Below are 11,242 nucleotides of genomic sequence, written 5' to 3'. Positions count from 1 at the left end.
TACGGTGTATCTAGCTCACGTTTTTTTATACTTATTTGTACAGTAACCATACACTGTTCAGTTCACGTATGTATTCACTTGTCACCGTCTTGACGTAATCGCGATGACATCAAATTGTTTACTTACTACGACTTCTACAGCTCCGCTTTCTTTTTTAAAATCATATCTAAAACTTTCGAATTATCGAAATCTCAAGACTGCCGTGATAAACAAACAAGTCTTCGTAGTAGTCGGTGCATGCGCCAAACTTAAGCTTCAATAACATATCAGAACAAGACCGGCTTCACGGTCTATATCACTGGATAAGTTCATAATATTATGAAATTGTAACCTTCATTCATTCTGTGAGTTGTAAAAAGTGCCCCATCCTTTTATAACCGTGAAAAGTCATTTTATTTTTTTATTAAGGATAATTTTCCACTTTTTGGGTTATTTTACTATGAATGCATGTTATGTATATCAAGTCGTCTTATGAATTATTTCGTAATTTAATCAATTCATGTAACGATTCATCGTAAGCTGGGAGTCTGCCTATTAATTATAAGTTCATCCATTCGTGTACCTTCTAAGGACTTTAGGCGACTAAAGCCTGGTTTCTCCACATCCCTAATAAAGTCCCTGCAAGCTATTATTTACCGAATAAAAAAAATTTATTTATTAATCTTCTGAAAAATTAAACCTCCGAATAAATCGAGTTATTTGCCAAATAATTTATTAGGTAGTCACAACTTTCAATTAAAGAATTTAGTAGAAACTTAACCTAAAATACTTTTGGAGATATTTATCATACAAATAATTAAATATTCAATAAGGATGCTTTCCAAGATTTAGAAGATTTGTTTGATGAGGAAATGATTGAGAAAATACTGTAATTTCCAAAAGAACGTGGTTATTCTGTTCGTAAAATTGATCATTACAATTTTTTGTCCGCTAATGAAAATTTTTCACCGTTCTCTTTTTCCTTTCCTATCAATTATTTTCAATATAAACTATAATTTTCAGACCATACAACTCTCTCCAACTAGCGACTACTTCAACATTAACCTAAACAAAACACGTGCAAATATACTTAGCACAGATCATAGGAAATCGTCCATAGAAGAAAGTTTTTTCCCTTATTTTTTTCCTTATTCAATACATGCTCTATAGACATCTTTTATACGTTTGCCAAAATGAAGTGACAAATACTTATTAGTTAGTTTAGATTTAAACCAATAAGGAGGAAGAAACGGTAAACGTTCATTCGACAAATAATAGTCCCTACTAAATTAATGTGGCTAATAATTATTTGGCACTTTATTAGAACATGAAGAAACCGGCCCTAAGTGTTATTGTGTGAGGTTGTTTATTTGCAAACAGCCGAAACCCTAAACAAACAAAGCTTTGCATATTGTGAACGGAAGATACCCAACTCCGAATTACAATTCTCAATCCGCCATTTTCCATTTCCTGATTATTCATTATGCTATTGAATTTTTCGCACTGTGGGTATAGTAGACTTTTTTATAGGTCACATCTCCTGATTCTAATAGGAACAATGAACAAAATGATTGAATTTTTGTTGTGATACGTATGTGAAATTTTTAATTCATTCCAAAGATCGAAGTGGGTGAAAAATTGCTTTCAGAAACATAATAATGACGTGATGCCTATTATTATAATAGGAATTTAGTGTGCAAAATTTCAAATAATATTTAAATATCATCTTCACACTGTATAAGGACCCTGGTTCGGGATTTTTTCCATTGACAAATTGGAAATTAAGTTGCTACGATATTCATTGATGTGGGAAAATATTTTGATTATTTTTGTGTAGATCTGAATTTTATATTTTGTAAGGTAAATTTGGTTTATTTTACATGAACAACTGAATATCCTGAATTTGAATTTATATTGAGCCACATATGAACTGAAATGTAGGAATACACTTAGCACGGATTTTCTTATTAAAGTAACTGCATCATATTAGCCGTAGCAAACACAACACTGGGATCACACAATCAAAGATCATTTATATTAAGTTATCCAGAGGAACCAAAACCACTAGCCGTTTCATACTCCCTTCAGTTTTAGAGCGTTTTTCTATGTTTTTTGATGCAAAGAATCTTTTTTAAGGGTTCTGGGCCAAAATCTGGTCAAGTAATTTGTTATAAATAATTTAATTGTTTATAAAGCTGTAACTCTTGAACAAAGAGAGATATAAAAATTTAAATTAAAAAATTTTTGCTTCAGGATCTATAGTTTTTTGCACAAAATCAATATTTAAAATGTTATTGTTAATATAATACAAAATTGTTGCAAAATTGACGTTTTTCTCACTTGACAGTCATAACTTGGTTCCTCATGACTCAAAGCTTCAAAATAAGATGTGATGGAGCTTTTAAACATTATTTGTTAAAAAGTTGCAGAAGTTTGAATGTACAAATTTTCATGAAAAAAAACACCGTAATTTGTTTATAAGTTTTTTAAGAGTATATAAATTTAAAATCAAAACACGGAATGCGCCTTACAGTAGCTTAAAGTGCTTATAAATACGAACATTTTGACCACTTTAACAGGACGATTAGAGGTTAAAGTGCGTTTCCACGATCTGAGGTGCTCCCGCGATTATTTCTTTACAGTAACTTTATTGAAGTTGATTTTTTATGATCTAAAAAATATATTAATATTTATGTTCATTGTTTCATTGCACCTTACAAATATCTATTTTTTATTTATAAAACAAGCTAATAGTTTTAATCGTTTGTTGTATCATAACCACATATCCAATTACTACTTATATGGACGTGTTAGCAATACTTTTTTGGAAGTAAAACTATATGGAATCGCCGCCAACGTCAAATTCTATCAGATACCATATTTTCAGAGCTTTTTATGCTACTTACGAGCAAATTAACATTTCAAAATTATAACGTAACAAATAAAACTATAAAAATATATAAATAAAAAATTTTTTAATTTGAGATAGATGAAATTATTTTAGTTCTAAAAAAAGCTGTACTCACTAGTTCATGAATTGTCACCAAACTGTAATTGCATGAATTGAAAATACTGAATTTGATTGAATATACATATCTGTAATTGAATGTTTGTCGTAATCTTCGTCGAAAGAAGTTTTAAAAAAGGTAAGGTGCAATAAAATAATGAAATAATAAATATATTTTAATATTAATATATTTTGGAGTCATAAAAAATTAACTTCAATTGAGTTATTGTAAAGAAGTAATCGCAGGCGCGTATTTTAGCCTCTGATCGCGCACCTCCATAGCTTCAAAACTAAGGGCCGAAAACATAGTTGGAAGATGTCAAAATGTTTATATTGATTAGCACTTTAAGCTACTATGAGGTACATCTCGTTTTTTTTTTAAATTCATATACCCTTAAAATAATTACAAACAAATTACGGTGATTTTTTTCATGAAACACTTTAAATCTTTCTACGTCGTGTGGGACCAAGTAATGACCTATAAAGTGGAAACAAAACGTTAATTTTGCAATAATTTAACATTATATTGACGATAACTTTATAAATATTGATTTCTTACAAAAAATTGTGAAAACGTTTTTTGTAGATCTATTAAAAACAAAAATTTTTCATTTGAAACTTTTTTCATATATCTCTTTGATCAAAAGTTATAGCTTTATAAACAATTAAATTGTTGTTGGTCAGATTTGGTCTCGGTGCCCACGAAAAATCGATTCTACGCAACAAAGACATAGGAGAACGCTCTAAAGCTGAGGGGACTATGAAAGGCTATGGGACCCCCAGTAGTTGCCATACTACTTTCCACTACTTCCAATGTCCACGTTGAGGTTTGATGGCCTGTTCTTTTAACTCAATTTGCTTCACATAGAGGTAGATTAATCGCTTTTTAATTATATGAATAGGACGTAAAAGATCTGACAGCTGTGTAACCTCTTTTTCCACTTGTTTTATGTATGTACAAAGAATTTGCGTACATATTTTAAAAATAGTGTCTTTTGTAGATGCGGCCTAATGAAATCATATAATTCAATAATTGTTTAGTATTATCTTGTCACTTTACTCGCATTGATTTCATGTATTTTTCAATGTGAACATTTTGTGGATATATAATTAAAAAAAAATAGCAGATAGACTGTTATGAATGTATTATTGTACTAATGTATAATAGAAAGTAGAATAAAAAAATCAGATTCATAAATAATGTTAATTGATAAAAAACAATAAACTAATGAATAATATCTCTTGATTTTTAGTCTTGATGTTGCTGAACGGCAAAAAAAGTTTGTAAATGTGTAAATGTTGAAAACATAATCTTGTATTTAAGTTTCCCATTCGTCAGATTGATAAAAATTTTGGACCCTATCTGAGAGAAAAGAATGGAGAATATAGATGTGGGTGTTAATATATTTGTTCTGTTATTTTGAGTATCAATCGAGTTCTCGTCATTTAGCCGAATAAAATCAAAAATAAATCAAAACTACGGTTTCCGTCTTTTTACAATATCGACAAGTTTGATAAAAGAACGACTTACGTAGCAACAGTCGTAAATTTACGTCTCCTTAATCTTTATTAGTGGTTGAATGGGGATAGAAGAAAAATATGGAAAAGAGAAACGCAACTTTAGATATTCCTATGCCGTCGTCATAAAAATGATTTAATAGTTGGGAAGCTATATTTTACATAATATAAACAGTGAACTTCTGAAAATTCCCATTTTTCAAAAGTAAACAACAATGTCTATATTTGATAGTTTGTATTTCAACAAGAGGTCATGAAAATAACACAATATTGGGTTGGAATTATATTCCACCAGTACTTAATTGATCAATTATATTGGATATTGAACTAGGTTACATATCTATTTGTTACTTGACGCCAATATTGCAGTTTAAAGAGTTTGCCTGCATTTTAGGGACAACTGATTGATTATTGAACCTTATATTGCCATTTGAAATCAGCTGTTCTCTAAATTGTTAGATTAGACGTAAACACGATCCATGTGGAGCTTAAAAATATCGAGGTAAATACCCAGACATGAGAGACACAATCAAAGCCCAATATATGATGTTCATATTGTTGCTCAAATCCTTATCTGCGTGCAATATACGAAAAATGAACGCGCCTTCATCATAGTACAATTTGTTATCTTTTTTCAAATATTGTTGTCAATATCTTCCTCCCTTTTTAAATTGAAACTGTCCAGAAGATGATGTTACCTTAATTTTGTACAGTGAAAATCATAGGGTATACCAAGCTTTTCCATATCTGCACAATAAAATCTAGAAAGTTGGCTCAGTATAAGAGTAAGTGCGTTGGTGATTAACAGTCTAAGAAACATATCAATAACGAAATTATCGTTTTCAGAGACTGAAGACACACAATTTACGTAACAGCTATCAGACTAAAATATTGACATCAGATAAACAAGGTCACTACATTGTAATTGCACTACAATTAAAATTCTAGTGTTGATATGTGCTATCTTCGTTTCAAGTAGCATCGCGACATTAGGACATGCAATTAGGAAATGGAATTTTTCTTGTTTAGCCACGTGGCTATAATTTCTAATCCCCCCGAACAATGTTCCTTGTAAAATAACTGTTCGAAGAACAAATTTGTTGAGACTATTCACTACAATTAGGCACAAATATGCCACAACGAGTTCTACTACAAAAAATAATTTGAACTATTTAATAAAAATATTGGATTATTACTTAAACTAAAGGCTGTAAGAAAGATAAATTCTCTTCCAGTTATTTTTAAGATTTCTATTTGAGTAATAACTTGAAAAAATTCCAAGTGAAAGTTCATATACGAATCAAATCAAATTAATATGATATGAAATATAAAAAATACGCGATTTGGGAATATAACAATATAAGTTGAAGAATTACAAAATATATATCCTACAGAATGTTTCAAAAAAGGTTATCCCGTCTCTAGGATAGATAGAAAGCTGAAATATATGTACATATATACACATTTTTTACGTTTTTGTCCCAACTACTGGCAACAATATATTAAAATTTAATAAGAATATTTATTGAAAGCTGATATGTCGAATGAATTTGTTTTTATATCTGACTCTCATATACGGCGCTAGTTACCCGGTAGTATTGAACATAACTTTTTCAATATTAGATTTATTATCACAATTTTAAGTGCACTTAATCATCACTTGATTTTACACCAAAACAGTACTCTTAATATTTTGATTTGAAAATTATGAAGTAATAATTGATGCTCGTATGAAGTAACGATGAATGTATTAATTAAATATAAAATCACAAGATGAAACTTCAAAAAAACGCTAATTAACATGGAATAGAATTCAATGAAAGAAGGTGTTTCTCCAACGCACTTTATCTTGATTACGAATGACGTTACGAAATTTTTTACTAAGCAAACCCCAAATATTTTTCTGTTTTCTATAAATCCTAGAGACGGCATCATCTTTTTTTCAAACAATCTGTATATTGCAAGGATATTCATTGTATTTTTGAACTGAAACAAATTACAACAACAATTTTTATCATTATTATTATTGAGTAATCTACATCTCATTATTTTCTATTTCCTCAATTCCCATACTATCTTGAAGTCTGGCAACTTAGTTGAAATATAACTTCTAAAATCCCGAGCATTCTCTTATTGCATAAACTAAATTGAAATGTATTACAATAATTTATTTAAAGATTGTGTGTTCAATTTTTCCGCTAGAATATTCCATCCTTTGTTTGAGTCTTTCAATGCCAGAAATAATTTATATAAATAATTACTTTAAATTATTTTTTCTACGATCATTAACATTAAATACTAGGCTTGGAGATAGCATCAAGCAGTTTTGAGAGATCTTGAATCATAAAAATGATATCAATTATCAGTATCAAATAAAAAATATCAGTTGATCATTAAATTCATATTTGATTTCTATAGATTATTTCAGAAAGGTGAAGAGTAACATAATCTCATTAGGTATGCAAAGGGACCACAGAGTGACCCAACGAATATTTAATCCAATTTCATAGTTTGGTATTGACTCCATTGTAATTTTTTTTATCAAGTGCAGGTAGTACCACCCGGGTTGGGGTCAATATATGGGTTTAGTCTATTCACAATCACTGAAAATAATGTGCCAAAGGCGTGTCGGTAGGATACTCGTGAAAAGGAAAGAATTTTATTAAATTAAATTATAAAAAAACATAATATTCTTCGTCATCTGAGGAACTGTCATCTCCTCTTGACGTTATAATTAACGGGTTGACGGTCCTATCGATCAAGTAGTCAAGATCCCACATTTTCTACTCTACTTTAATGACATGCTGGACTGCTTTTCGCCAGTTCTCCGGTGTCACCTCCTTAATGGCTTGATCAAACAGTAGCTTAACGTCTTCCATTTTGAATGTCGTGTTGTGTCTTGCTACAAATCCTTTAACTTGCGCCCATATAAGTTCTATGGAATTTAGTTTGCAATGATATGGCGGTGTGCGCAGCACAGTTATACTATGTTTACTACTACTGAATCAGCCGGGAGATATTTTATCATTTCACCAAAATAGTTTTCATAAACATCCGAATCCAAGTCTTCGTGGTAATCTCCTGTATGGCACGACTGAAAGGTTAGCAAATCTTCTTTTAAAAATCCCTCTTCGTTTCCAATATGGAAGTTGATTAGTCTTTTCCCTTTACCTGAAGGCACCTTAATACCTTTTGATACATCTTCCATGGAAGCTTGGCGAGCACTGGTTATATTTTTGTCTTACCAAATTTTTGATACTGTATAACCTTCATTAATCCACTTCTCATCAAGATAAAAGATTTTCTTCTGCTCTGTTCTGTACTGCTTTATACTTCTTATGTATTTTCGTCGTCAGCAGACAATTTCATCGTTTACCAGTAAAAGTGCTTTACGGTTATGCTTTTCCCAGGAAAATCCATATTTCTCATAAAAGTTTTTTAGTTATCAACGGAATACTGTCATCCTGGCCAAGCTCCATTAAAATCTTATCTAGGGTGGGTATTTATTTTTTAAAATAAAAAGAGTGAACTTTTCTTCGAATTACACTTTTGGTGTCTTCATCCTCAATGTTCTGCCTGGACTTTTCTTGGGAAGAACCACTTGGCCTGCTATCTTTCTCCTCCGCAATAATTTAAAAACGGTGGACTTTCCAACTCCAGTCATTCGGGAACATCGGTCGACAGTTTCTTGTAAAGTAAATTTCGGGTAATCGTATTTTATGCAATCGTGTACATTTAAAATAACAAGTTTTTTCATTCACTGATAGTGGAGAATTATTAGAACATCTTTTCGTTGTTGTAAATGTCGCCATTTTATTACTAATCTTATAATACTATGAACACTATTTACGGCTTAACAGCAAATACATCTGAAATAGTGTTGAAATAGGCAGAGGCTCTGATAGTAGGTTAAACGGTACCTGTTATACACAAAACGTAACGTTATAATCTACTACCTAAGTAATCCCTATACAATATTTCAAGACCTACACCTATGGCCGACACCGAAATTGAGCCGAACTAGACGGACTTCCTCATTTTATTGCTCTCTACCTCTCTGAAATAGACTATAATTGAGAAATTTCCTAGAGATTCCTAAGTCAAATATGTATCGCCATTTATTTTAATTACTTGTACGAAGAATTAGAGGTAGAAAAGCATTTTGAGAAATACTGAGTATATTCTTATATTCTATATAACATCATTCTTGATCATGACTATCAATAACTCATTGTTATTGATGGAATTTTTATATAACCTGGAAGTGAGATTCTCCATTATGACGCCATAGAATGTAAAATTTCGTGTCGTTTATTGTGATAATGGGGGAATGATCGATAGCTCATTAAGAATGAAAGAACTAGTAGAATGTATAATAACGAGAATCGTATTATATACAAGTAAAATTTATTACCCATTTTCCTCACAGCTTGCTAGACGACACTGAGTGCATCTAAAAATGGATCCATTTCATACTGTCAATGTAATTATTATAGCAACGGTCATTCGCGTGAAAGTTCGTTCACTTCCTGGTAATAAAAATACGAATATTCTCAATATGATATGTATATTTAGTGAAATTATGATTTTACTTTGACATCAATATTTATCTGCGATATACATTTCATTATGACGATGCTGATATTAACAAATCCCTGTTTATACATGAAATTCTATTAATTTCACCATACGTTTAATGCTATTGACAATTAAAATCTACGACAAGTTCTTAAGTTTTAGTTTTCTCTCCTTTTCTCTCCACTCACCACTCTTTTCGATTCTTTGATATTTCATTGATTCTTCGTTTTTTCTCTTCCTTATAATTGTGATATTTGTTCAGGCGAAATTTTCCTGAGCCTTGTATGATATATATTTCATTATGGCGATGGTGATATCAACAAATCCATGTTTATACATGCAATTGCATCCATTTTAGAATACAATCAATGCTCTTGACGGCTAAAATCTACAAAAAGAATTTCTATATGTTACTGAACTTCAAATTAATTTTTCCTTCATCTCTTTATCTGGAAGTCTTTATGCCCTTTCGGAGAGTCAGAGTTCAAAAGTTTTAGTTTAGTCTCCTTTTCTCTCCATTCACGACTCTTTTAGATTCTTGATAATTCATTGATTCTTCGTAATGTCTCTTTCTTATAACTGTGCTATTTGTTGTGGCGAAGTTTTCCTGGGACTGATTTTCCTTCTTTATATATGACTTTTTGCTTCTGGTACTGTTTTTGTTTATTTCCAGGCTTCATTTCTTTATACAGTAGAGCCTTGATAACTTGAACTTCGATAACATAATCATCTATAACATCATAAATTGTTGCGTTCCCGTCCCCTCGGATTCTGAAACTTCCTCTACTTACGAACCCTACATAACTCAAACGAATAATTTGGGCTTCTCACCTCAGTATCTCAAAGTTGTAACGACGACGACCTTTGTAACTTCCATCACCTATCATTGAGTGATTTTGAATGAATGTGCAAACAGTAGACCATTGTTATTGTCCATTGCTTAAACGTGTTTACCAAAGGGCTTCAAATGTAAGAAAGTCTAAGTACAGTAAATTATTTGTATGTATGTATGTATCAATAGTTTTTAGCCTGGATCCGGGAGTATCTCTCTGCACATTGTGAGTGAAAATGAATTCAAAACAAAAACTGAAAGCACTAACATACGCTGCGCAGTTAGAAGCGATCGAAGCTGTGAAAAGTGGTTTGATGAGAAAATACGTTGCAATTCAGTTTGCGAGTACATTACCCATCATATTAAAAAACGAAGCTGAGTTATTGAAGAAGCAAGAATCGGGAGAGTCTTCTATGTAAAAGACAAAGATTTTCTGCATTCTCTAATTTAGAACATTGCTTGCTCACATAGTTTCAACAGTGTAGAAATAAAAACATTGGGGTTAGCGGGCCCATATTAAAGAGAAAAGCTGAATAGTCACTGCAAATTTTAAAGCTATTAATGGATGATTGGAAAATTTCAAAGAATGATCTGGCATTCAAAAAAGTTTGCAGTGAAAGTGCAAGCGTAAGCAGAGAAGTTTACATAGAATGAAAAAGTCAATTGGAGAGTTTATCGAACGGACTTAAATAAATCTACCTTCAAATTTGAGATAAAATACATATGTACTTGTAGATTTTAATATTTCAATGTTTCATTTCCATTCAACCTAGTTCATATATCATTATAAGTCTCAAATAAAGCTCATAATCGAGCCTCTGTAAGTAAAAATATAAACCAATAAAAACTCTCCAGCTCAACCCATTAGTGAGTAAAAACCTCTATAACTTAAATTATTTAACGTTTCTTTTGGTCTATATCTTATCAAGGTTCTGCTGTATTGAGATAGATAATGTTTTATCGCGTTTTATACCTTCATTTTTATGTATTTCCTGTTTTCTTTTTTTTTACTTCTCCCAAGCTCAGTAAATTTGATCGGCTTTATTCTGTTCGTTACCTCTTTTTTATATTTTTCCATCGTCTGTAACAACCCCGTATTCAAATATGGCCCTCTCATTATTAGATATTGTCTTTTTTGGTATTTACTTTCATTCTCAGATCTTCTATTGTCTTTTTCCATGTACCTGCTTTTTCTTTCATTTTCTCAAATGTATTCGCTACTATTACTACATCATCTGCATATACTATTCTCACCAGTTCTAGTTTTTCGTTGTCAATTCTGGTATTCAGTTCATGGTTGATCTCTTTTATTGTTTTCATCACTCTAC

At 31.1% G+C, this 11,242-nt stretch overlaps 1 protein-coding gene across 1 annotated transcript in view; it reads right to left on the bottom strand.

The window, feature by feature from the left end:
* Window positions 1-11,242, bottom strand: part of LOC130441872 (probable G-protein coupled receptor B0563.6) — a 234,735-nt gene that overhangs the window by 45,141 nt on the left and 178,352 nt on the right. The window lies entirely within an intron of this gene.

The sequence above is a fragment of the Diorhabda sublineata genome, chromosome 3 (assembly GCF_026230105.1).
Source record: "Diorhabda sublineata isolate icDioSubl1.1 chromosome 3, icDioSubl1.1, whole genome shotgun sequence".
In the NCBI taxonomy this organism is placed as follows: Eukaryota; Metazoa; Arthropoda; class Insecta; order Coleoptera; family Chrysomelidae; genus Diorhabda; species Diorhabda sublineata.
Note: the sequence above shows the minus strand (reverse complement) of the source record. Positions and strands in the feature narration are given on the sequence as shown.